The sequence below is a fragment of the Corella eumyota genome, chromosome 6 (assembly GCF_963082875.1).
Source record: "Corella eumyota chromosome 6, kaCorEumy4.1, whole genome shotgun sequence".
Classification (NCBI taxonomy): Eukaryota; Metazoa; Chordata; class Ascidiacea; order Phlebobranchia; family Corellidae; genus Corella; species Corella eumyota.
In genome coordinates, this window is record NC_137495.1 from 12,183,077 (window position 1) to 12,206,221 (window position 23,145).

Below are 23,145 nucleotides of genomic sequence, written 5' to 3' on the forward strand. Positions count from 1 at the left end.
AAGTATTGCAACTCCACCGCGTGCGTTTGAAAAGCAACTGGAAGAGTTGAAGAAAGATGGGCCATTTTTCCATTCGGATGCCCATATCGATTCTAATTGGGGTAGGGAATGGGTTTCTTGAAGCAGTATAATTGTACTTAAGGAGTTTGCTAAGTTCTTAAATAAAGTTTGTCGTTTTATCATATTGCCAAGTCCGTTGCAATTGAGAGTTGTTATAGTTAAATATGACACCATTATTAAACAAATATTTTACAGGAAAATTTAGAAAAAGTAAATAAATTTGATTGTTAATTAGTTTTGATAGTTTGTTTAAAGGTTTGTATTATTTGTTTCTGAAAGATTGTATATTATTTTACCTGCGGACGGGTAAGTATAGTTTATATCTTCTGAGTTTTCCATCGATGTTTCCAATGGATATACTTCTTCTTCATCGGAGGTGTTTATGACATATGGGATTGATTTGTGGGTGATGTGGGCTGGTGTCTGTTGTCTACTGCTGGGTTTATTTTGGATTGAAGTGTTTCTTTGTGGCGTGTATGTTTCATTTTGATTTTTTATTATTGGCCGTGGCGGGGAAAATATGCTAGGTTTCTTCTCTTGATGGTCCTTCGGGGTTTCGGTTTCATTATCTTTGTTTGTTTGTGGCGAATTTTGTTGCTGTTCTTTTGGTATGTTTTTTTCTGTTTTTTCTTGTTGTTTATCCGGTTCGTTTATGTTTTTTGCTTGTTGTCCGGGATGGTAAACAGGAAAATAATAGTTTCCGTATATTAATTGTTTGGGTACTGTTACTTGACGAATGTTTTCTTCCTTTACAAAGTAATATCGTTTTCCGTTTTTTACTCCAAATTTGTCTTTAATATGAATTGATCTTGTAACTTCAAGCTGAAGTTGTTTTATTTTTTCAATGATAATATTGTCAGGAAATTTGGAGGGTACGTTTGAAAAAATAATTGGGATGTCTTCTTCCACCCATTTTCTTACATAGATTAAGTCAGACCATTTTTGTTTAAAATATTCATTTTTCAATATGTTTACCAAATCTTTTGTTTTTTCAGTGTTGGTCATTGTAATTACACAGAGCCCAGAAAATTTACAAAAAATACTTTCATAGTCAGTTGTTTTGAATTTAATGTCCTTAAGAAGGCGATTAAACACTTCTTCTCGGCTTCGCCTTGGTTCGAACCTTAGCATTATGTCGCAGTCGTGTATATTCAGATTAACCGATGGTTTGGTTTTGCCTCCACCAGCCACATTTGCAAAAGATTTTTTTCCAGTGACATGGCTGGGAAGATCTTTTGATGTTTTATTGTCCTGCTGCCATGTCTGTCTGTCTGGTGGAATCGAGGTATTCTTTTTTGATTGGTTTTTGTTCTGTACTAAAACAAAGGGGTCTTCTTCTTGGTTTGGTCTTTTGGGTGAATTTGTATTCTTTGTTGTTGGTGAAATTTTTCGTTTGTTATTGTTGTTCAAGCTCAAATTTTGGTTTTCCATTTTTATTGATATAATTCGCTCGGGCGTTAAAAAATGCCTTGTCAAAAAAGCCAACTATATCGAACATAAGCTAAAGCTGTCCCAACCCTAATGGGCGACGTGAATTAGATATAAATAAATAACTGTTGTTAAAAAGTATAAGTCACCAAGAACGGGTAACTTACCTTATTTAAATAGAATGCCCGAACATGCCGGTCGACAAAACCAGTCTAAACGGTTTTGAACCAGTCTAAACGTTTTTTTTTGATTAAAAAAAACTCCGTTTCAAGAACGGGTAACTTACCTTATTCAAATAGAATGCCCGAACATGCCGCTCGACAAATCCAGTCTAAACGACCGAGCAAGACGCTTGTCGCGTAAAGAATTTAAAGCGAAATGCAGGAGAAAACGACGCACGTTTTTACGACCACCTAACAGCACGGGCCATGCGCTTACAACGATCGCACATTTCGCGATATTTTATGTACACGCACTTGTACCAATTTCTTATGCGACTTGTTTTGATTAAAAAAAAATCCGTTTCAAGAACGGGTAACTTACCTTATTCAAATAGAATGCCCGAACATGCCGGTCGACAAAACCAGTCTAAACGACCGAGCAAGGCGCTTGTCGCGTAAAGAATTTAAAGCAAAATGCAGGAGAAAACGACGCACGTTTTTACGACCACCTAACAGCACGGGCCATGCGCTTACAACGATCGCACATTTCGCGATATTTTATGTACACGCACTTGTACCAATTTCTTATGCGACTTGGTTTGATTAAAAATAACTCCGTTTCAAGAACGGGTAACTTACCTTATTCAAATAGAATGCCCGAACATGCTTTTTTTTTTAACAAAAACTCGAAAAACAATATAATTTTAACAAACTTCAAGGAAAGGTTTGTTGTAATAAGCAGTCAAAGTTTGGCCACTGCATTTTCAATGCTAGACACTCGATTATATCAGTTTTATTTAAATATTACTAAATTATAAAAACTAGCAATAATATTAAAATGGGTTTTTATTATTTATTTAAATCTCAGTTAAAAATAGAAAAAATATTTCAGAAATTACACTCTTGTTTCAGTTGGTCACTTAAAATAAAGTGTAACTCAAAATCAATCTTATTCACAGATATCTTTGGTTAAGACAAACATTTACACGATTTGTATAATTAAGGTGAAAAATATACATCTAGAACAAAGCAACTGTTCAGTTTAACAATTATCGCCTTCTAAAAAACACTAGAAACTCAAGTTTAAAACTTTTCTTCAAGTTAACTTTATTTCAAAAAATTGCTTGTTTATTACATAAACAAACACAAAATAATGCAGTAATCAACAGAAATGAATTTTAAGTAAAATCGCCTACTAATAAAAGTAGGCCTTTCAAAAACAAAATTAACTCAAAAATACTCTTATCCACGGAAATCTTTAGTAAAAGGCGAAAGATTTACTCGATATGAATAAAAGTCCGAGTAAAATATTTTTATTGAAACTGAAGTATATTTCACAATTAAATAAATTAATTTGTGGTGTTTGTGATCAGTTATAAGTTAAAACAGATACACTTCACTAACAAAAACTCAAATAACAATATAATTTTAACAAACTTCAAGAAAAAGTTTGTTGTAATAAGCAGTCAAAGTTTGGCCACTGCATTTTCAATGCTAAACACTCGATTATAGCGGTTTTATTAAAATATTACTAAATTATAAAAACTAGCAATAATATTTAAATAGGTTTTTATTATTAATTAAATCTCAGTTAAAAATAAAAAAAATATTTCAGAAAAAAGTCAAAATCAATCCTATTCACAGATATCTTTGGTTAAGACAAACATTTACACGATTTGTATAATAAAGGTGAAAAATATACATCTAGAACAAAGACACTTTTCAGTTCAACAATTTTCGCCTCCTAAAAAACACTAAAAACTCAAGTTTAAAACTTTTCTTCAAGTTTACTTTATTTCTAAAAATAGCTTGTTAATTACATTAACAAATACAAAATAATGCAGTAATCAACAGAAATGAATTTTAGATAAAATCGCCTACTAATTAAAGTAGGCCTTTCAAAAACAAAATTAACTCAAAAATACTCTTATCCACGGAAATCTTTAGTAAAAGGCGAAAAATTTACTCGATATGAATAAAAGTCCGAGTAAAAGATTTTTATTGAAACTGAAGTATATTTCACAATTAAATAAATTAATTTGTGGTGTTTGTGATCAGTTATAAGTTAAAACAGATACACTTCACTAACAAAAACTCAAATAACAATATAATTTTAACAAACTTCAAGAAAAAGTTTGTTGTAATAAGCAGTCCAAGTTTGGCCACTGCATTTTCAATGCTAAACACTCGATTATAGCAGTTTTATTAAAATATTACTAAATTATAAAAACTAGCAATAATATTTAAATAGGTTTTTATTATTAATTAAATCTCAGTTAAAAATAAAAAAAATATTTCAGAAAAAAGTCAAAATCAATCCTATTTACAGATATCTTTGGTTAAGACAAACATTTACACGATTTGTATAATAAAGGTGAAAAATATACATCTAGAACAAAGACACTTTACAGTTCAACAATTTTCGCCTCCTAAAAAACACTAAAAACTCAAGTTTAAAACTTTTCTTCAAGTTTACTTTATTTCTAAAAATAGCTTGTAAATTACATTAACAAATACAAAATAATGCAGTAATCAACAGAAATGAATTTTAGATAAAATCGCCTACTAATAAAAGTAGGACTTTCAAAAACAAAATTAACTCAAAAATACTCTTATCTACGGAAATCTTTAGTAAAAGGCGAAAGATTTACTCGATATGAATAAAAGATCGAGTAAAACATTTTTATTGAAACTGAAGTATATTTCACAATTAAATAAATTAATTTGTGGTGTTTGTGATCAGTTATAAGTTAAAACAGATACACTTCACTAACAAAAACTCAAATAACAATATAATTTTAACAAACTTCAAGAAAAAGTTTGTTGTAATAAGCAGTCAAAGTTTGGCCACTGCATTTTCAATGCTAAACACTCGATTATAGCAGTTTTATTAAAATATTACTAAATTATAAAAACTAGCAATAATATTTAAATAGGTTTTTATTATTAATTAAATCTCAGTTAAAAATAAAAAAAATATTTCAGAAAAAAGTCAAAATCAATCCTATTCACAGATATCTTTGGTTAAGACAAACATTTACACGATTTGTATAATAAAGGTGAAAAATATACATCTAGAACAAAGACACTTTTCAGTTCAACAATTTTCGCCTCCTAAAAAACACTAAAAACTCAGTTTAAAACTTTTCTTCAAGTTTACTTTATTTCTAAAAATTGCTTGTTAATTACATTGTTAATTACATTAACAATTACAAAACAATGCAGTAATAAACAGAAATGAATTTTAGGTAAAATCGCCTACTATTAAAAGTAGGCCTTTCAAAAACAAATTTAACTCTAAAATACTCTTACCCACGGAAATCTTTAGTAAAAGGCGAAAGATTTACTCGATATGAATAAAAGTCCGAGTAAAATACCTTTATTGAAACTGAACTAAATTTCACAATTAAATAAATTAATTTGTGGTGTTTGTTATTAGTTATAACTTAAAACAGATACACTTTACTAACAAAAACTCGAAAAACAATATAATTTTAACAAACTTCAAGGAAAAGTTTGTTGTAATAAGCAGTCAAAGTTTGGCCGCTGCATTTTTAATGCTAGACACTCGATTATATCAGTTTTATTTAAATATTACTAAATTATAAAAACTAGCAATCACATTTAAATGGGTTTTTATTATTAATTAAATCTCAGTTAAAAATAAAAAAATATTTCAGAAATTACACTCTTGTTTCAGTTGGTCACTTAAAATAAAGTGTAACTCAAAATTAATCCTATTCACAGATATCTTTGGTTAAGACAAACTTTTACACGATTTGTATAATAAAGGTGAAAAATATACATCTAGAACAAATACACTTTTCAGTTCAACAATTTTCGCCTCCTAAAAAACACTAAAAACTCAAGTTTAAAATTTTTCTTCAAGTTTACTTTATTTCTAAAAATAGCTTGTTAATTACATTAACAAATACAAAATAATGCAGTAATCAACAGAAATGAATTTTAAGTAAAATCGCCTACTAATAAAAGTATGCCTTTCAAAAACAAAATTAACTCAAAAATACTCTTATCCACGGAAATCTTTAGTAAAAGGCGAAAGATTTACTCGATATGAATAAAAGTCCGAGTAAAATATTTTTATTGAAACTGAAGTATATTTCACAATTAAATAAATTAATTTGTGGTGTTTGTGATCAGTTATAAGTTAAAACAGATACACTTCACTAACAAAAACTCAAATAACAATATAATTTTAACAAACTTCAAGAAAAAGTTTGTTGTAATAAGCAGTCAAAGTTTGGCCACTGCATTTTCAATGCTAAACACTCGATTATAGCGGTTTTATTAAAATATTACTAAATTATAAAAACTAGCAATAATATTTAAATAGGTTTTTATTATTAATTAAATCTCAGTTAAAAATAAAAAAAATATTTCAGAAAAAAGTCAAAATCAATCCTATTCACAGATATCTTTGGTTAAGACAAACATTTACAAGATTTGTATAATAAAGGTGAAAAATATACATCTAGAACAAAGACACTTTTCAGTTCAACAATTTTCGCCTCCTAAAAAACACTAAAAACTCAAGTTTAAAACTTTTCTTCAAGTTTACTTTATTTCTAAAAATAGCTTGTTAATTACATTAACAAATACAAAATAATGCAGTAATCAACAGAAATGAATTTTAGATAAAATCGCCTACTAATTAAAGTAGGCCTTTCAAAAACAAAATTAACTCAAAAATACTCTTATCCACGGAAATCTTTAGTAAAAGGCGAAAGATTTACTCGTTATGAATAAAAGTCCAAGTAAAAGATTTTTATTGAAACTGAAGTATATTTCACAATTAAATAAATTAATTTGTGGTGTTTGTGATCAGTTATAAGTTAAAACAGATACACTTCACTAACAAAAACTTAAATAACAATATAATTTTAACAAACTTCAAGAAAAAGTTTGTTGTAATAAGCAATCCAAGTTTGGCCACTGCATTTTCAATGCTAAACACTCGATTATAGCAGTTTTATTAAAATATTACTAAATTATAAAAACTAGCAATAATATTTAAATAGGTTTTTATTATTAATTAAATCTCAGTTAAAAATAAAAAAAATATTTCAGAAAAAAGTCAAAATCAATCCTATTTACAGATATCTTTGGTTAAGACAAACATTTACACGATTTGTATAATAAAGGTGAAAAATATACATCTAGAACAAAGACACTTTTCAGTTCAACAATTTTCGCCTCCTAAAAAACACTAAAAACTCAAGTTTAAAACTTTTCTTCAAGTTTACTTTATTTCTAAAAATAGCTTGTAAATTACATTAACAAATACAAAATAATGCAGTAATCAACAGAAATGAATTTTAAGTAAAATCGCCTACTAATAAAAGTAGGACTTTTAAAAACAAAATTAACTCAAAAATACTCTTATCTACGGAAATCTTTAGTAAAAGGCGAAAGATTTACTCGATATGAATAAAAGACCGAGTAAAATATTTTTATTGAAACTGAAGTATATTTCACAATTAAATAAATTAATTTGTGGTGTTTGTGATCAGTTATAAGTTAAAACAGATACACTTCACTAACAAAAACTCAAATAACAATATAATTTTAACAAACTTCAAGAAAAAGTTTGTTGTAATAAGCAGTCAAAGTTTGGCCACTGCATTTTCAATGCTAAACACTCGATTATAGCAGTTTTATTAAAATATTACTAAATTATAAAAACTAGCAATAATATTTAAATAGGTTTTTATTATTAATTAAATCTCAGTTAAAAATAAAAAAAATATTTCAGAAAAAAGTCAAAATCAATCCTATTCACAGATATCTTTGGTTAAGACAAACATTTACACGATTTGTATAATAAAGGTGAAAAATATACATCTAGAACAAAGACACTTTTCAGTTCAACAATTTTCGCCTCCTAAAAAACACTAAAAACTCAAGTTTAAAACTTTTCTTCAAGTTTACTTTATTTCTAAAAATAGCTTGTTAATTACATTAACAAATACAAAATAATGCAGTAATCAACAGAAATGAATTTTAGATAAAATCGCCTACTAATTAAAGTAGGCCTTTCAAAAACAAAATTAACTCAAAAATACTCTTATCCACGGAAATCTTTAGTAAAAGGCGAAAGATTTACTCGATATGAATAAAAGTCCGAGTAAAATATTTTTATTGAAACTGAAGTATATTTCGCAATTAAATAATATAATTTGTGGTGTTTGTGATCAGTTAAAAGTTAAAACAGATACACTTAATACATTTTACTAACAAAAACTTAAATAACAATATAATTTTAACAAACTTCAAGAAAAAGTTTGTTGTAATAAGCAGTCAAAGTTTGGCCACTGCATTTTTAATGCTAGACACTCGATTATATCAGTTTTATTTAAATATTACTAAATTATAAAAACTAGCAATCATATTTAAATGGGTTTTTATTATTAATTAAATCTCAGTTAAAAATAAAAAAATATTTCAGTAATTACACTCTTGTTTCAGTTGGTCACTTAAAATAAAGTGTAACTCAAAATTAATCCTATTCACAGATATCTTTGGTTAAGACAAACTTTTACACGATTTGTATAATAAAGGTGAAAAATATACATCTAGAACAAATACACTTTTCAGTTCAACAATTTTCGCCTCCTAAAAAACACTAAAAACTCTCAAGTTTAAAACTTTTCTTCAAGTTTACTTTATTTCTAAAAATAGCTTGTTAATTACATTAACAAATACAAAATAATGCAGTAATCAACAGAAATGAATTTTAGATAAAATCGCCTACTAATTAAAGTAGGCCTTTCAAAAACAAAATTAACTCAAAAATACTCTTATCCACGGAAATCTTTAGTAAAAGGCGAAAGATTTACTCGATATGAATAAAAGTCCGAGTAAAATATTTTTATTGAAACTGAAGTATATTTCGCAATTAAATAATATAATTTGTGGTGTTTGTGATCAGTTAAAAGTTAAAACAGATACACTTAATACATTTTACTAACAAAAACTTAAATAACAATATAATTTTAACAAACTTCAAGAAAAAGTTTGTTGTAATAAGCAGTCAAAGTTTGGCCACTGCATTTTTAATGCTAGACACTCGATTATATCAGTTTTATTTAAATATTACTAAATTATAAAAACTAGCAATCATATTTAAATGGGTTTTTATTATTAATTAAATCTCAGTTAAAAATAAAAAAATATTTCAGTAATTACACTCTTGTTTCAGTTGGTCACTTAAAATAAAGTGTAACTCAAAATTAATCCTATTCACAGATATCTTTGGTTAAGACAAACTTTTACACGATTTGTATAATAAAGGTGAAAAATATACATCTAGAACAAATACACTTTTCAGTTCAACAATTTTCGCCTCCTAAAAAACACTAAAAACTCTCAAGTTTAAAACTTTTCTTCAAGTTTACTTTATTTCTAAAAATAGCTTGTAAATTACATTAACAAATACAAAATAATGCAGTAATCAACAGAAATGAATTTTAAGTAAAATCGCCTACTAATAAAAGTAGGACTTTCAAACACAAAATTAACTCAAAAATACTCTTATCTACGGAAATCTTTAGTAAAAGGCGAAAGATTTACTCGATATGAATAAAAGTCCGAGTAAAATATTTTTATTGAAACTGAAGTATATTTCACAATTAAATAAATTAATTTGTGGTGTTTGTGATCAGTTATAAGTTAAAACAGATACACTTCACTAACAAAAACTCAAATAACAATATAATTTTAACAAACTTCAAGAAAAAGTTTGTTGTAATAAGCAGTCAAAGTTTGGCCACTGCATTTTCAATGCTAAACACTCGATTATAGCAGTTTTATTAAAATATTACTAAATTATAAAAACTAGCAATAATATTTAAATAGGTTTTTATTATTAATTAAATCTCAGTTAAAAATAAAAAAAATATTTCAGAAAAAAGTCAAAATCAATCCTATTCACAGATATCTTTGGTTAAGACAAACATTTACACGATTTGTATAATAAAGGTGAAAAATATACATCTAGAACAAAGACACTTTTCAGTTCAACAATTTTCGCCTCCTAAAAAACACTAAAAACTCAGTTTAAAACTTTTCTTCAAGTTTACTTTATTTCTAAAAATTGCTTGTTAATTACATTGTTAATTACATTAACAATTACAAAACAATGCAGTAATAAACAGAAATGAATTTTAGGTAAAATCGCCTACTATTAAAAGTAGGCCTTTCAAAAACAAATTTAACTCTAAAATACTCTTACCCACGGAAATCTTTAGTAAAAGGCGAAAGATTTACTCGATATGAATAAAAGTCCGAGTAAAATACCTTTATTGAAACTGAACTAAATTTCACAATTAAAACTTAAAACAGATACACTTTACTAACAAAAACTCGAAAAACAATATAATTTCAACAAACTTCAAGGAAAAGTTTGTTGTAAGAAGCAGTCAAAGTTTGGCCGCTGCATTTTTAATGCTAGACACTCGATTATATCAGTTTTATTTAAATATTACTAAATTATAAAAACTAGCAATCACATTTAAATGGGTTTTTATTATTAATTAAATCTCAGTTAAAAATAAAAAAATATTTCAGAAATTACACTCTTGTTTCAGTTGGTCACTTAAAATAAAGTGTAACTCAAAATTAATCCTATTCACAGATATCTTTGGTTAAGACAAACTTTTACACGATTTGTATAATAAAGGTGAAAAATATACATCTAGAACAAATACACTTTTCAGTTCAACAATTTTCGCCTCCTAAAAAACACTAAAAACTCAAGTTTAAAATTTTTCTTCAAGTTTACTTTATTTCTAAAAATAGCTTGTTAATTACATTAACAAATACAAAATAATGCAGTAATCAACAGAAATGAATTTTAAGTAAAATCGCCTACTAATAAAAGTAGGCCTTTCAAAAACAAAATTAACTCAAAAATACTCTTATCCACGGAAATCTTTAGTAAAAGGCGAAAGATTTACTCGATCTGAATAAAAGTCCGAGTAAAATATTTTTATTGAAACTGAAGTATATTTCACAATTAAATAAATTAATTTGTGGTGTTTGTGATCAGTTATAAGTTAAAACAGATACACTTCACTAACAAAAACTCAAATAACAATATAATTTTAACAAACTTCAAGAAAAAGTTTGTTGTAATAAGCAGTCCAAGTTTGGCCACTGCATTTTCAATGCTAAACACTCGATTATAGCGGTTTTATTAAAATATTACTAAATTATAAAAACTAGCAATAATATTTAAATAGGTTTTTATTATTAATTAAATCTCAGTTAAAAATAAAAAAAATATTTCAGAAAAAAGTCAAAATCAATCCTATTTACAGATATCTTTGGTTAAGACAAACATTTACACGATTTGTATAATAAAGGTGAAAAATATACATCTAGAACAAAGACACTTTTCAGTTCAACAATTTTCGCCTCCTAAAAAACACTAAAAACTCAAGTTTAAAACTTTTCTTCAAGTTTACTTTATTTCTAAAAATAGCTTGTAAATTACATTAACAAATACAAAATAATGCAGTAATCAACAGAAATGAATTTTAAGTAAAATCGCCTACTAATAAAAGTAGGACTTTCAAAAACAAAATTAACTCAAAAATACTCTTATCTACGGAAATCTTTAGTAAAAGGCGAAAGATTTACTCGATATGAATAAAAGACCGAGTAAAATATTTTTATTGAAACTGAAGTATATTTCACAATTAAATAAATTAATTTGTGGTGTTTGTGATCAGTTATAAGTTAAAACAGATACACTTCACTAACAAAAACTCAAATAACAATATAATTTTAACAAACTTCAAGAAAAAGTTTGTTGTAATAAGCAGTCAAAGTTTGGCCACTGCATTTTCAATGCTAAACACTCGATTATAGCAGTTTTATTAAAATATTACTAAATTATAAAAACTAGCAATAATATTGAAATAGGTTTTTATTATTAATTAAATCTCAGTTAAAAATAAAAAAAATATTTCAGAAAAAAGTCAAAATCAATCCTATTCACAGATATCTTTGGTTAAGACAAACATTTACACGATTTGTATAATAAAGGTGAAAAATATACATCTAGAACAAAGACACTTTTCAGTTCAACAATTTTCGCCTCCTAAAAAACACTAAAAACTCAGTTTAAAACTTTTCTTCAAGTTTACTTTATTTCTAAAAATTGCTTGTTAATTACATTGTTAATTACATTAACAATTACAAAACAATGCAGTAATAAACAGAAATGAATTTTAGGTAAAATCGCCTACTATTAAAAGTAGGCCTTTCAAAAACAAATTTAACTCTAAAATACTCTTACCCACGGAAATCTTTAGTAAAAGGCGAAAGATTTACTCGATATGAATAAAAGTCCGAGTAAAATACCTTTATTGAAACTGAACTAAATTTCACAATTAAATAAATTAATTTGTGGTGTTTGTTATTAGTTATAACTTAAAACAGATACACTTTACTAACAAAAACTCGAAAAACAATATAATTTCAACAAACTTCAAGGAAAAGTTTGTTGTAATAAGCAGTCAAAGTTTAGCCGCTGCATTTTTAATGCTAGACACTCGATTATATCAGTTTTATTTAAATATTACTAAATTATAAAAACTAGCAATCACATTTAAATGGGTTTTTATTATTAATTAAATCTCAGTTAAAAATAAAAAAATATTTCAGAAATTACACTCTTGTTTCAGTTGGTCACTTAAAATAAAGTGTAACTCAAAATTAATCCTATTCACAGATATCTTTGGTTAAGACAAACTTTTACACGATTTGTATAATAAAGGTGAAAAATATACATCTAGAACAAATACACTTTTCAGTTCAACAATTTTCGCCTCCTAAAAAACACTAAAAACTCAAGTTTAAAATTTTTCTTCAAGTTTACTTTATTTCTAAAAATAGCTTGTTAATTACATTAACAAATACAAAATAATGCAGTAATCAACAGAAATGAATTTTAAGTAAAATCGCCTACTAATAAAAGTAGGCCTTTCAAAAACAAAATTAACTCAAAAATACTCTTATCCACGGAAATCTTTAGTAAAAGGCGAAAGATTTACTCGATATGAATAAAAGTCCGAGTAAAATATTTTTATTGAAACTGAAGTATATTTCGCAATTAAATAATATAATTTGTGGTGTTTGTGATCAGTTAAAAGTTAAAACAGATACACTTAATACATTTTACTAACAAAAACTTAAATAACAATATAATTTTAACAAACTTCAAGAAAAAGTTTGTTGTAATAAGCAGTCAAAGTTTGGCCACTGCATTTTTAATGCTAGACACTCGATTATATCAGTTTTATTTAAATATTACTAAATTATAAAAACTAGCAATCATATTTAAATGGGTTTTTATTATTAATTAAATCTCAGTTAAAAATAAAAAAATATTTCAGAAATTACACTCTTGTTTCAGTTGGTCACTTAAAATAAAGTGTAACTCAAAATTAATCCTATTCACAGATATCTTTGGTTAAGACAAACTTTTACACGATTTGTATAATAAAGGTGAAAAATATACATCTAGAACAAATACACTTTTCAGTTCAACAATTTTCGCCTCCTAAAAAACACTAAAAACTCTCAAGTTTAAAACTTTTCTTCAAGTTTACTTTATTTCTAAAAATAGCTTGTAAATTACATTAACAAATACAAAATAATGCAGTAATCAACAGAAATGAATTTTAAGTAAAATCGCCTACTAATAAAAGTAGGACTTTCAAACACAAAATTAACTCAAAAATACTCTTATCTACGGAAATCTTTAGTAAAAGGCGAAAGATTTACTCGATATGAATTAAAGTCCGAGTAAAATATTTTTATTGAAACTGAAGTATATTTCACAATTAAATAAATTAATTTGTGGTGTTTGTGATCAGTTATAAGTTAAAACAGATACACTTCACTAACAAAAACTCAAATAACAATATAATTTTAACAAACTTCAAGAAAAAGTTTGTTGTAATAAGCAGTCAAAGTTTGGCCACTGCATTTTCAATGCTAAACACTCGATTATAGCAGTTTTATTAAAATATTACTAAATTATAAAAACTAGCAATAATATTTAAATAGAATTTTATTATTAATTAAATCTCAGTTAAAAATAAAAAAAATATTTCAGAAAAAAGTCAAAATCAATCCTATTCACAGATATCTTTGGTTAAGACAAACATTTACACGATTTGTATAATAAAGGTGAAAAATATACATCTAGAACAAAGACACTTTTCAGTTCAACAATTTTCGCCTCCTAAAAAACACTAAAAACTCAGTTTAAAACTTTTCTTCAAGTTTACTTTATTTCTAAAAATTGCTTGTTAATTACATTGTTAATTACATTAACAATTACAAAACAATGCAGTAATAAACAGAAATGAATTTTAGGTAAAATCGCCTACTATTAAAAGTAGGCCTTTCAAAAACAAATTTAACTCTAAAATACTCTTACCCACGTAAATCTTTAGTAAAAGGCGAAAGATTTACTCGATATGAATAAAAGTCCGAGTAAAATACCTTTATTGAAACTGAACTAAATTTCACAATTAAATAAATTAATTTGTGGTGTTTGTTATTAGTTATAACTTAAAACAGATACACTTTACTAACAAAAACTCGAAAAACAATATAATTTTAACAAACTTCAAGGAAAAGTTTGTTGTAATAAGCAGTCAAAGTTTGGCCGTTGCATTTTTAATGCTAGACACTCGATTATATCAGTTTTATTTAAATATTACTAAATTATAAAAACTAGCAATCACATTTAAATGGGTTTTTATTATTAATTAAATCTCAGTTAAAAATAAAAAAATATTTCAGAAATTACACTCTTGTTTCAGTTGGTCACTTAAAATAAAGTGTAACTCAAAATTAATCCTATTCACAGATATCTTTGGTTAAGACAAACTTTTACACGATTTGTATAATAAAGGTGAAAAATATACATCTAGAACAAATACACTTTTCAGTTCAACAATTTTCGCCTCCTAAAAAACACTAAAAACTCAAGTTTAAAATTTTTCTTCAAGTTTACTTTATTTCTAAAAATAGCTTGTTAATTACATTAACAAATACAAAATAATGCAGTAATCAACAGAAATGAATTTTAAGTAAAATCGCCTACTAATAAAAGTAGGCCTTTCAAAAACAAAATTAACTCAAAAATACTCTTATCCACGGAAATCTTTAGTAAAAGGCGAAAGATTTACTCGATATGAATAAAAGTCCGAGTAAAATATTTTTATTGAAACTGAAGTATATTTCACAATTAAATAAATTAATTTGTGGTGTTTGTGATCAGTTATAAGTTAAAACAGATACACTTCACTAACAAAAACTCAAATAACAATATAATTTTAACAAACTTCAAGAAAAAGTTTGTTGTAATAAGCAGTCAAAGTTTGGCCACTGCATTTTCAATGCTAAACACTCGATTATAGCGGTTTTATTAAAATATTACTAAATTATAAAAACTAGCAATAATATTTAAATAGGTTTTTATTATTAATTAAATCTCAGTTAAAAATAAAAAAAATATTTCAGAAAAAAGTCAAAATCAATCCTATTCACAGATATCTTTGGTTAAGACAAACATTTACAAGATTTGTATAATAAAGGTGAAAAATATACATCTAGAACAAAGACACTTTTCAGTTCAACAATTTTCGCCTCCTAAAAAACACTAAAAACTCAAGTTTAAAACTTTTCTTCAAGTTTACTTTATTTCTAAAAATAGCTTGTAAATTACATTAACAAATACAAAATAATGCAGTAATCAACCGAAATGAATTTTAAGTAAAATCGCCTACTAATAAAAGTAGGACTTTTAAAAACAAAATTAACTCAAAAATACTCTTATCTACGGAAATCTTTAGTAAAAGGCGAAAGATTTACTCGATATGAATAAAAGACCGAGTAAAATATTTTTAATGAAACTGAAGTATATTTCACAATTAAATAAATTAATTTGTGGTGTTTGTGATCAGTTATAAGTTAAAACAGATACACTTCACTAACAAAAACTCAAATAACAATATAATTTTAACAAACTTCAAGAAAAAGTTTGTTGTAATAAGCAGTCAAAGTTTGGCCACTGCATTTTCAATGCTAAACACTCGATTATAGCAGTTTTATTAAAATATTACTAAATTATAAAAACTAGCAATAATATTTAAATAGGTTTTTATTATTAATTAAATCTCAGTTAAAAATAAAAAAAATATTTCAGAAAAAAGTCAAAATCAATCCTATTCACAGATATCTTTGGTTAAGACAAACATTTACACGATTTGTATAATAAAGGTGAAAAATATACATCTAGAACAAAGACCCTTTTCAGTTCAACAATTTTCGCCTCCTAAAAAACACTAAAAACTCAAGTTTAAAACTTTTCTTCAAGTTTACTTTATTTCTAAAAATAGCTTGTTAATTACATTAACAAATACAAAATAATGCAGTAATCAACAGAAATGAATTTTAGATAAAATCGCCTACTAATTAAAGTAGGCCTTTCAAAAACAAAATTAACTCAAAAATACTCTTATCCACGGAAATCTTTAGTAAAAGGCGAAAGATTTACTCGATATGAATAAAAGTCCGAGTAAAATATTTTTATTGAAACTGAAGTATATTTCGCAATTAAATAATATAATTTGTGGTGTTTGTGATCAGTTAAAAGTTAAAACAGATACACTTAATACATTTTACTAACAAAAACTTAAATAACAATATAATTTTAACAAACTTCAAGAAAAAGTTTGTTGTAATAAGCAGTCAAAGTTTGGCCACTGCATTTTTAATGCTAGACACTCGATTATATCAGTTTTATTTAAATATTACTAAATTATAAAAACTAGCAATCATATTTAAATAGGTTTTTATTATTAATTAAATCTCAGTTAAAAATAAAAAAATATTTCAGTAATTACACTCTTGTTTCAGTTGGTCACTTAAAATAAAGTGTAACTCAAAATCAATCTTATTCACAGATATCTTTGGTTAAGACAAACATTTACACGATTTGTATCATTAAGGTGAAAAATATACATCTAGAACAAAGACACTTTTCAATTCAACAATTTTTGCCTCCTAAAAACTCAAGTTTAAAACTTTTCTTCAAGTTTACTTTATTTCTAAAAATAGCTTGTTAATTACATTAACAAATACAAAATAATGCAGTAATCAACAGAAATGAATTTTAGGTAAAATCGCCTACTATTAAAAGTAGGCCTTTCAAAAACAAATTTAACTCTAAAATCCTCTTATCCACGGAAATCTTTAGTAAAAGGTGAAAGATTTACTCGATATGAATAAAAGACCGAGTAAAATATTTTTATTGAAACTGAAGTATATTTCACAATTAAATAAATTAATTTGTGGTGTTTGTGATCAGTTATAAGTTAAAACAGATACACTTCACTAACTAAAACTCAAATAACAATATAATTTTAACAAACTTCAAGAAAAAGTTTGTTGTAATAAGCAGTCCAAGTTTGGCCACTGCATTTTCAATGCTAAACACTCGATTATAGCAGTTTTATTAAAATATTACTAAATTATAAAAACTAGCAATAATATTTAAATAGGTTTTTATTATTAATTAAATCTCAGTTAAAAATAAAAAAAATATTTCAGAAAAAAGTCAAAATCAATCCTATTTACAGATATCTTTGGTTAAGACAAACATTTACACGATTTGTATAATAAAGGTGAAAAATATACATCTAGAACAAAGACACTTTTCAGTTCAACAATTTTCGCCTCCTAAAAAACACTAAAAACTCAAGTTTAAAACTTTTCTTCAAGTTTACTTTATTTCTAAAAATAGCTTGTAAATTACATTAACAAATACAAAATAATGCAGTAATCAACAGAAATGAATTTTAAGTAAAATCGCCTACTAATAAAAGTAGGACTTTTAAAAACAAAATTAACTCAAAAATACTCTTATCTACGGAAATCTTTAGTAAAAGGCGAAAGATTTACTCGATATGAATAAAAGACCGAGTAAAATATTTTTATTGAAACTGAAGTATATTTCACAATTAAATAAATTAATTTGTGGTGTTTGTGATCAGTTATAAGTTAAAACAGATACACTTCACTAACAAAAACTCAAATAACAATATAATTTTAACAAACTTCAAGAAAAAGTTTGTTGTAATAAGCAGTCAAAGTTTGGCCACTGCATTTTCAATGCTAAACACTCGATTATAGCAGTTTTATTAAAATATTACTAAATTATAAAAACTAGCAATAATATTTAAATAGGTTTTTATTATTAATTAAATCTCAGTTAAAAATAAAAAAAATATTTCAGAAAAAAGTCAAAATCAATCCTATTCACAGATATCTTTGGTTAAGACAAACATTTACACGATTTGTATAATAAAGGTGAAAAATATACATCTAGAACAAAGACACTTTTCAGTTCAACAATTTTCGCCTCTTAAAAAACACTAAAAACTCAAGTTTAAAACTTTTCTTCAAGTTTACTTTATTTCTAAAAATAGCTTGTTAATTACATTAACAAATACAAAATAATGCAGTAATCAACAGAAATGAATTTTAGATAAAATCGCCTACTAATTAAAGTAGGCCTTTCAAAAACAAAATTAACTCAAAAATACTCTTATCCACGGAAATCTTTAGTAAAAGGCGAAAGATTTACTCGATATGAATAAAAGTCCGAGTAAAATATTTTTATTGAAACTGAAGTATATTTCGCAATTAAATAATATAATTTGTGGTGTTTGTGATCAGTTAAAAGTTAAAACAGATACACTTAATACATTTTACTAACAAAAACTTAAATAACAATATAATTTTAACAAACTTCAAGAAAAAGTTTGTTGTAATAAGCAGTCAAAGTTTGGCCACTGCATTTTTAATGCTAGACACTCGATTATATCAGTTTTATTTAAATATTACTAAATTATAAAAACTAGCAATCATATTTAAATGGGTTTTTATTATTAATTAAATCTCAGTTAAAAATAAAAAAATATTTCAGTAATTACACTCTTGTTTCAGTTGGTCACTTAAAATAAAGTGTAACTCAAAATTAATCCTATTCACAGATATCTTTGGTTAAGACAAACTTTTACACGATTTGTATAATAAAGGTGAAAAATATACATCTAGAACAAATACACTTTTCAGTTCAACAATTTTCGCCTCCTAAAAAACACTAAAAACTCTCAAGTTTAAAACTTTTCTTCAAGTTTACTTTATTTCTAAAAATATCTTGTAAATTACATTAACAAATACAAAATAATGCAGTAATCAACAGAAATGAATTTTAAGTAAAATCGCCTACTAATAAAAGTAGGACTTTCAAACACAAAATTAACTCAAAAATACTCTTATCTACGGAAATCTTTAGTAAAAGGCGAAAGATTTACTCGATATGAATAAAAGTCCGAGTAAAATATTTTTATTGAAACTGAAGTATATTTCACAATTAAATAAATTAATTTGTGGTGTTTGTGATCAGTTATAAGTTAAAACAGATACACTTCACTAACAAAAACTCAAATAACAATATAATTTTAACAAACTTCAAGAAAAAGTTTGTTGTAATAAGCAGTCAAAGTTTGGCCACTGCATTTTCAATGCTAAACACTCGATTATAGCAGTTTTATTAAAATATTACTAAATTATAAAAACTAGCAATAATATTTAAATAGGTTTTTATTATTAATTAAATCTCAGTTAAAAATAAAAAAAATATTTCAGAAAAAAGTCAAAATCAATCCTATTCACAGATATCTTTGGTTAAGACAAACAATTACACGATTTGTATAATAAAGGTGAAAAATATACATCTAGAACAAAGACACTTTTCAGTTCAACAATTTTCGCCTCCTAAAAAACACTAAAAACTCAGTTTAAAACTTTTCTTCAAGTTTACTTTATTTCTAAAAATTGCTTGTTAATTACATTGTTAATTACATTAACAATTACAAAACAATGCAGTAATAAACAGAAATGAATTTTAGGTAAAATCGCCTACTATTAAAAGTAGGCCTTTCAAAAACAAATTTAACTCTAAAATACTCTTACCCACGGAAATCTTTAGTAAAAGGCGAAAGATTTACTCGATATGAATAAAAGTCCGAGTAAAATACCTTTATTGAAACTGAACTAAATTTCACAATTAAATAAATTAATTTGTGGTGTTTGTTATTAGTTATAACTTAAAACAGATACACTTTACTAACAAAAACTCGAAAAACAATATAATTTCAACAAACTTCAAGGAAAAGTTTGTTGTAATAAGCAGTCAAAGTTTGGCCGCTGCATTTTTAATGCTAGACACTCGATTATATCAGTTTTATTTAAATATTACTAAATTATAAAAACTAGCAATCACATTTAAATGGGTTTTTATTATTAATTAAATCTCAGTTAAAAATAAAAAAATATTTCAGAAATTACACTCTTGTTTCAGTTGGTCACTTAAAATAAAGTGTAACTCAAAATTAATCCTATTCACAGATATCTTTGGTTAAGACAAACTTTTACACGATTTGTATAATAAAGGTGAAAAATATACATCTAGAACAAATACACTTTTCAGTTCAACAATTTTCGCCTCCTAAAAAACACTAAAAACTCTCAAGTTTAAAACTTTTCTTCAAGTTTACTTTATTTCTAAAAATAGCTTGTAAATTACATTAACAAATACAAAATAATGCAGTAATCAACAGAAATGAATTTTAAGTAAAATCGCCTACTAATAAAAGTAGGACTTTCAAACACAAAATTAACTCAAAAATACTCTTATCTACGGAAATCTTTAGTAAAAGGCGAAAGATTTACTCGATATGAATAAAAGTCCGAGTAAAATATTTTTATTGAAACTGAAGTATATTTCACAATTAAATAAATTAATTTGTGGTGTTTGTGATCAGTTATAAGTTAAAACAGATACACTTCACTAACAAAAACTCAAATAACAATATAATTTTAACAAACTTCAAGAAAAAGTTTGTTGTAATAAGCAGTCAAAGTTTGGCCACTGCATTTTCAATGCTAAACACTCGATTATAGCAGTTTTATTAAAATATTACTAAATTATAAAAACTAGCAATAATATTTAAATAGGTTTTTATTATTAATTAAATCTCAGTTAAAAATAAAAAAAATATTTCAGAAAAAAGTCAAAATCAATCCTTTTCACAGATATCTTTGGTTAAGACAAACATTTACACGATTTGTATAATAAAGGTGAAAAATATACATCTAGAACAAAGACACTTTTCAGTTCAACAATTTTCGCCTCCTAAAAAACACTAAAAACTCAGTTTGAAACTTTTCTTCAAGTTTACTTTATTTCTAAAAATTGCTTGTTAATTACATTGTTAATTACATTAACAATTACAAAACAATGCAGTAATAAACAGAAATGAATTTTAGGTAAAATCGCCTACTATTAAAAGTAGGCCTTTCAAAAACAAATTTAACTCTAAAATACTCTTACCCACGGAAATCTTTAGTAAAAGGCGAAAGATTTACTCGATATGAATAAAAGTCCGAGTAAAATACCTTTATTGAAACTGAACTAAATTTCACAATTAAATAAATTAATTTGTGGTGTTTGTTATTAGTTATAACTTAAAACAGATACACTTTACTAACAAAAACTCGAAAAACAATATAATTTTAACAAACTTCAAGGAAAAGTTTGTTGTAATAAGCAGTCAAAGTTTGGCCGCTGCATTTTTAATGCTAGACACTCGATTATATCAGTTTTATTTAAATATTACTAAATTATAAAAACTAGCAATCACATTTAAATGGGTTTTTATTATTAATTAAATCTCAGTTAAAAATAAAAAAATATTTCAGAAATTACACTCTTGTTTCAGTTGGTCACTTAAAATAAAGTGTAACTCAAAATTAATCCTATTCACAGATATCTTTGGTTAAGACAAACTTTTACACGATTTGTATAATAAAGGTGAAAAATATACATCTAGAACAAATACACTTTTCAGTTCAACAATTTTCGCCTCCTAAAAAACACTAAAAACTCAAGTTTAAAATTTTTCTTCAAGTTTACTTTATTTCTAAAAATAGCTTGTTAATTACATTAACAAATACAAAATAATGCAGTAATCAACAGAAATGAATTTTAAGTAAAATCGCCTACTAATAAAAGTAGGCCTTTCAAAAACAAAATTAACTCAAAAATACTCTTATCCACGGAAATCTTTAGTAAAAGGCGAAAGATTTACTCGATATGAATAAAAGTCCGAGTAAAATATTTTTATTGAAACTGAAGTATATTTCACAATTAAATAAATTAATTTGTGGTGTTTGTGATCAGTTATAAGTTAAAACAGATACACTTCACTAACAAAAACTCAAATAACAATATAATTTTAACAAACTTCAAGAAAAAGTTTGTTGTAATAAGCAGTCAAAGTTTGGCCACTGCATTTTCAATGCTAAACACTCGATTATAGCGGTTTTATTAAAATATTACTAAATTATAAAAACTAGCAATAATATTTAAATAGGTTTTTATTATTAATTAAATCTCAGTTAAAAATAAAAAAAATATTTCAGAAAAAAGTCAAAATCAATCCTATTCACAGATATCTTTGGTTAAGACAAACATTTACAAGATTTGTATAATAAAGGTGAAAAATATACATCTAGAACAAAGACACTTTTCAGTTCAACAATTTTCGCCTCCTAAAAAACACTAAAAACTCAAGTTTAAAACTTTTCTTCAAGTTTACTTTATTTCTAAAAATAGCTTGTTAATTACATTAACAAATACAAAATAATGCAGTAATCAACAGAAATGAATTTTAGATAAAATCGCCTACTAATTAAAGTAGGCCTTTCAAAAACAAAATTAACTCAAAAATACTCTTATCCACGGAAATCTTTAGTAAAAGGCGAAAGATTTACTCGATATGAATAAAAGTCCGAGTAAAATATTTTTATTGAAACTGAAGTATATTTCGCAATTAAATAATATAATTTGTGGTGTTTGTGATCAGTTAAAAGTTAAAACAGATACACTTAATACATTTTACTAACAAAAACTTAAGTAACAATATAATTTTAACAAACTTCAAGAAAAAGTTTGTTGTAATAAGCAGTCAAAGTTTGGCCACTGCATTTTTAATGCTAGACACTCGATTAAATCAGTTTTATTTAAATATTACTAAATTATAAAAACTAGTAATCATATTTAAATGGGTTTTTATTATTAATTAAATCTCAGTTAAAAATAAAAAAATATTTCAGTAATTACACTCTTGTTTCAGTTGGTCACTTAAAATAAAGTGTAACTCAAAATTAATCCTATTCACAGATATCTTTGGTTAAGACAAACTTTTACACGATTTGTATAATAAAGGTGAAAAATATACATCTAGAACAAATACACTTTTCAGTTCAACAATTTTCGCCTCCTAAAAAACACTAAAAACTCTCAAGTTTAAAACTTTTCTTC

The 23,145-nt window shown here is 25.4% G+C and overlaps 29 non-coding genes across 29 annotated transcripts; all 29 read right to left on the bottom strand.

Moving 5' to 3' along the window:
- Window positions 1-2,839: 2,839 nt before the first annotated feature.
- On the bottom strand, window positions 2,840-2,955 carry LOC145757302 (U5 spliceosomal RNA). Its single transcript, XR_014285345.1, has one exon. It is a non-coding gene; the product is annotated as a U5 spliceosomal RNA (small nuclear RNA).
- Window positions 2,956-3,524: 569 nt separating this feature from the next.
- On the bottom strand, window positions 3,525-3,640 carry LOC145757445 (U5 spliceosomal RNA). Its single transcript, XR_014285483.1, has one exon. It is a non-coding gene; the product is annotated as a U5 spliceosomal RNA (small nuclear RNA).
- Window positions 3,641-4,209: 569 nt separating this feature from the next.
- LOC145757647 (U5 spliceosomal RNA) lies at window positions 4,210-4,325 on the bottom strand. Its single transcript, XR_014285674.1, has one exon. It is a non-coding gene; the product is annotated as a U5 spliceosomal RNA (small nuclear RNA).
- A 580-nt stretch (window positions 4,326-4,905) lies between these two features.
- Window positions 4,906-5,021, bottom strand: LOC145757327 (U5 spliceosomal RNA). Its single transcript, XR_014285368.1, has one exon. It is a non-coding gene; the product is annotated as a U5 spliceosomal RNA (small nuclear RNA).
- Window positions 5,022-5,627: 606 nt separating this feature from the next.
- On the bottom strand, window positions 5,628-5,743 carry LOC145757459 (U5 spliceosomal RNA). The gene has a single exon (XR_014285497.1). It is a non-coding gene; the product is annotated as a U5 spliceosomal RNA (small nuclear RNA).
- A 569-nt stretch (window positions 5,744-6,312) lies between these two features.
- LOC145757439 (U5 spliceosomal RNA) lies at window positions 6,313-6,428 on the bottom strand. Its single transcript, XR_014285477.1, has one exon. It is a non-coding gene; the product is annotated as a U5 spliceosomal RNA (small nuclear RNA).
- Window positions 6,429-6,997: 569 nt separating this feature from the next.
- On the bottom strand, window positions 6,998-7,113 carry LOC145757612 (U5 spliceosomal RNA). The gene has a single exon (XR_014285643.1). It is a non-coding gene; the product is annotated as a U5 spliceosomal RNA (small nuclear RNA).
- A 569-nt stretch (window positions 7,114-7,682) lies between these two features.
- On the bottom strand, window positions 7,683-7,798 carry LOC145757348 (U5 spliceosomal RNA). Its single transcript, XR_014285389.1, has one exon. It is a non-coding gene; the product is annotated as a U5 spliceosomal RNA (small nuclear RNA).
- A 617-nt stretch (window positions 7,799-8,415) lies between these two features.
- On the bottom strand, window positions 8,416-8,531 carry LOC145757349 (U5 spliceosomal RNA). The gene has a single exon (XR_014285390.1). It is a non-coding gene; the product is annotated as a U5 spliceosomal RNA (small nuclear RNA).
- A 617-nt stretch (window positions 8,532-9,148) lies between these two features.
- LOC145757555 (U5 spliceosomal RNA) lies at window positions 9,149-9,264 on the bottom strand. Its single transcript, XR_014285589.1, has one exon. It is a non-coding gene; the product is annotated as a U5 spliceosomal RNA (small nuclear RNA).
- A 580-nt stretch (window positions 9,265-9,844) lies between these two features.
- LOC145757328 (U5 spliceosomal RNA) lies at window positions 9,845-9,960 on the bottom strand. The gene has a single exon (XR_014285369.1). It is a non-coding gene; the product is annotated as a U5 spliceosomal RNA (small nuclear RNA).
- Window positions 9,961-10,533: 573 nt separating this feature from the next.
- LOC145757429 (U5 spliceosomal RNA) lies at window positions 10,534-10,649 on the bottom strand. The gene has a single exon (XR_014285468.1). It is a non-coding gene; the product is annotated as a U5 spliceosomal RNA (small nuclear RNA).
- Window positions 10,650-11,218: 569 nt separating this feature from the next.
- Window positions 11,219-11,334, bottom strand: LOC145757583 (U5 spliceosomal RNA). The gene has a single exon (XR_014285615.1). It is a non-coding gene; the product is annotated as a U5 spliceosomal RNA (small nuclear RNA).
- A 580-nt stretch (window positions 11,335-11,914) lies between these two features.
- On the bottom strand, window positions 11,915-12,030 carry LOC145757330 (U5 spliceosomal RNA). The gene has a single exon (XR_014285372.1). It is a non-coding gene; the product is annotated as a U5 spliceosomal RNA (small nuclear RNA).
- Window positions 12,031-12,636: 606 nt separating this feature from the next.
- On the bottom strand, window positions 12,637-12,752 carry LOC145757303 (U5 spliceosomal RNA). The gene has a single exon (XR_014285346.1). It is a non-coding gene; the product is annotated as a U5 spliceosomal RNA (small nuclear RNA).
- A 617-nt stretch (window positions 12,753-13,369) lies between these two features.
- Window positions 13,370-13,485, bottom strand: LOC145757582 (U5 spliceosomal RNA). The gene has a single exon (XR_014285614.1). It is a non-coding gene; the product is annotated as a U5 spliceosomal RNA (small nuclear RNA).
- A 580-nt stretch (window positions 13,486-14,065) lies between these two features.
- On the bottom strand, window positions 14,066-14,181 carry LOC145757497 (U5 spliceosomal RNA). The gene has a single exon (XR_014285534.1). It is a non-coding gene; the product is annotated as a U5 spliceosomal RNA (small nuclear RNA).
- Window positions 14,182-14,787: 606 nt separating this feature from the next.
- Window positions 14,788-14,903, bottom strand: LOC145757304 (U5 spliceosomal RNA). Its single transcript, XR_014285347.1, has one exon. It is a non-coding gene; the product is annotated as a U5 spliceosomal RNA (small nuclear RNA).
- A 569-nt stretch (window positions 14,904-15,472) lies between these two features.
- LOC145757613 (U5 spliceosomal RNA) lies at window positions 15,473-15,588 on the bottom strand. The gene has a single exon (XR_014285644.1). It is a non-coding gene; the product is annotated as a U5 spliceosomal RNA (small nuclear RNA).
- Window positions 15,589-16,157: 569 nt separating this feature from the next.
- On the bottom strand, window positions 16,158-16,273 carry LOC145757350 (U5 spliceosomal RNA). Its single transcript, XR_014285391.1, has one exon. It is a non-coding gene; the product is annotated as a U5 spliceosomal RNA (small nuclear RNA).
- A 605-nt stretch (window positions 16,274-16,878) lies between these two features.
- On the bottom strand, window positions 16,879-16,994 carry LOC145757462 (U5 spliceosomal RNA). Its single transcript, XR_014285499.1, has one exon. It is a non-coding gene; the product is annotated as a U5 spliceosomal RNA (small nuclear RNA).
- A 569-nt stretch (window positions 16,995-17,563) lies between these two features.
- Window positions 17,564-17,679, bottom strand: LOC145757614 (U5 spliceosomal RNA). The gene has a single exon (XR_014285645.1). It is a non-coding gene; the product is annotated as a U5 spliceosomal RNA (small nuclear RNA).
- A 569-nt stretch (window positions 17,680-18,248) lies between these two features.
- On the bottom strand, window positions 18,249-18,364 carry LOC145757351 (U5 spliceosomal RNA). Its single transcript, XR_014285392.1, has one exon. It is a non-coding gene; the product is annotated as a U5 spliceosomal RNA (small nuclear RNA).
- Window positions 18,365-18,981: 617 nt separating this feature from the next.
- Window positions 18,982-19,097, bottom strand: LOC145757556 (U5 spliceosomal RNA). Its single transcript, XR_014285590.1, has one exon. It is a non-coding gene; the product is annotated as a U5 spliceosomal RNA (small nuclear RNA).
- A 580-nt stretch (window positions 19,098-19,677) lies between these two features.
- LOC145757331 (U5 spliceosomal RNA) lies at window positions 19,678-19,793 on the bottom strand. Its single transcript, XR_014285373.1, has one exon. It is a non-coding gene; the product is annotated as a U5 spliceosomal RNA (small nuclear RNA).
- Window positions 19,794-20,401: 608 nt separating this feature from the next.
- Window positions 20,402-20,517, bottom strand: LOC145757557 (U5 spliceosomal RNA). Its single transcript, XR_014285591.1, has one exon. It is a non-coding gene; the product is annotated as a U5 spliceosomal RNA (small nuclear RNA).
- A 580-nt stretch (window positions 20,518-21,097) lies between these two features.
- Window positions 21,098-21,213, bottom strand: LOC145757332 (U5 spliceosomal RNA). Its single transcript, XR_014285374.1, has one exon. It is a non-coding gene; the product is annotated as a U5 spliceosomal RNA (small nuclear RNA).
- Window positions 21,214-21,819: 606 nt separating this feature from the next.
- On the bottom strand, window positions 21,820-21,935 carry LOC145757306 (U5 spliceosomal RNA). Its single transcript, XR_014285349.1, has one exon. It is a non-coding gene; the product is annotated as a U5 spliceosomal RNA (small nuclear RNA).
- A 569-nt stretch (window positions 21,936-22,504) lies between these two features.
- LOC145757352 (U5 spliceosomal RNA) lies at window positions 22,505-22,620 on the bottom strand. Its single transcript, XR_014285393.1, has one exon. It is a non-coding gene; the product is annotated as a U5 spliceosomal RNA (small nuclear RNA).
- Between the last annotated feature and the right edge of the window lie 525 nt (window positions 22,621-23,145).